This window comes from Dipodomys ordii, unplaced genomic scaffold (assembly GCF_000151885.1).
Source record: "Dipodomys ordii isolate 6190 unplaced genomic scaffold, Dord_2.0 Scaffold368, whole genome shotgun sequence".
Classification (NCBI taxonomy): domain Eukaryota; kingdom Metazoa; phylum Chordata; class Mammalia; order Rodentia; family Heteromyidae; genus Dipodomys; species Dipodomys ordii.
This window is the reverse complement of record NW_012267584.1, coordinates 49,482-51,539: the sequence shown is the minus strand read 5'-3', so window position 1 is coordinate 51,539 and position 2,058 is coordinate 49,482.

Genomic DNA, 2,058 nt, shown 5'->3' with positions numbered 1-2,058 from the left:
ATACAAAGAATGGATTCATTGCTTCAGATTTTATTCCTTTATTTTCTGATAGCCTATTTTTTTATTAATGTACATGTCTGTAACCATTAATGGGATTCTGGGTTTCTCAGTATATGTGTATTATGTGCATTGATCATAGTCTTTCATCTTTCTTCTGTGTTCAACCTCCTGTGCTCTAATCCTGTGCCCTTGTCAGCCCCATAGAATCACTATTGCATTTTATTTATTTATTAACATTAAAACATATGGATAGGTTTTTATTTGAGAAGTTTAGCATCAAAGGGAATGAAGCAGCAATGATTCCATTCATTAAACAGCTTATCTTCAATGGCTTTGTCCACAAACCCTGGCAAAAGGCATTCAGCCTTGTGATCTGATTTACTTAGGAATCCATTATCACATGTACACAAAAAAGCATATGTACATAAATTGAAGCAAAAGGTTTACAAAATGATATTTTTATGTGTAATGCTTTCTAAGATTTTTATGATTTTTTAAATTTTTATTTATTTTTTATTGTGAATATACTGTACTGAGGGTTACAATTACATGGGCAAGATAATGAGTACATTTCTTATCAAGCATTGTAGCCTCCTCCTTAGTTTCCCCTTCCCATCCCTTCCCATCCTCCCCCCGGCCCCCCCCACCCAATCCTCCCCGCCCCACCCCACCAAAGTTGTAAAGTTCGTTTTCAACATAACAACTTGTACTTCTCATTGTTGCAACAGGTCCACCTGTATCCTTATTTAAACGACTTGTTTTTCCCCTTCCCCTCCACAAATTATACCGACATCAAATACAGTAAGCCAAGCCCAAAGAAACATAGGTCCCATGGTTTCCCTTATTTGCAATATCTAGTATATGTCTGAGTCAAGCAAAAAAGGTCAGATAAGGTGATGTTAGGGAAATGAACCCTAAGATATGTATTCAAATGCATTTTATTTTTTTAAAGTCTGCTTGAGTAAGAAGCAGTATAGACGATGCTCTTTTGTTTTACTACTTTGTTTAACAAGGTGTTTTCTACTTCTATCCATCATGCTGCAGACTATAGGATTTCTTGATTCTTTATGCATATTGTATATATATATATATATATATATATATATATATATGTATTTCATAGGGCTTGAATTCTGGACACTGGATACTGGAAATTGTCCCTGATATTTTCATGTCAGGGCTACCACTCACCACTTGAGAAACAGTGCCACTTCTGGTTTTCTGGTGGTTAATCAGAGATAAGACTCTCATGGACTTTTCTTCCTCAGTTGGCTTTGAACTGCGACCCTCAGATTTAAGACTCCTTAGTAGCTAGGATTACAAGCCTGTGTCACTGGTGCTCAGCTGTTTCATTTTAAAAGGCAATGTTTTGTAAATGATTTTTCCACTCATGTGTTTTGTGTTTTAGTTAATCCAGACATCCATGTAATTCAACAATATTCAGATTTTTTAGGCACAAATTTAATTGTCTGGGAGCTCAGTTTTGAAGTTAGGCTCCTTCAACTCTTCTGCTTGATTTAACAATAGTAAGTCCTGATCTTGTACTGATCGTCAGCAGATCACTTCCACCTTTCATCTCACATTTCTCCACACAAATCACTGTGCACATATTCAGAATCCATCCACCTTCCTCAAAGCAGCAGTGTTGGACCCCTGTGGATCTGGGGAATGGATGCTCTGTTGTGGAATGTTGGTCAAGATGATAGATCTGAGGAGGAGAGCCACAAAGCCTATAAAATTTAAGCTTTGAATTTTTAGTTTAAAACTTTTGTGGTCATGAGGGCAATATAGATTGAAAAACATGATTCTGTTAACTAGTAAGATAAGAAATTACCATTCCACAAGCCAGATTTGAGTAAAATAATATCATTCTCTCCTGTCCCTCCAAGGAAAGTTGATTCTTTTTTTTTAAATTCAATTTTATTGTCAAGATAATGTACAATGGGGATACCGTTACATATGTAAGGTAGTGAGTACATTTCTTGTTGAACATTGTTACTCTCTCCCCCATTTTCTTCCCACTTTCCCTCCCTCATCACACCCCACCAAGTTGTAAGG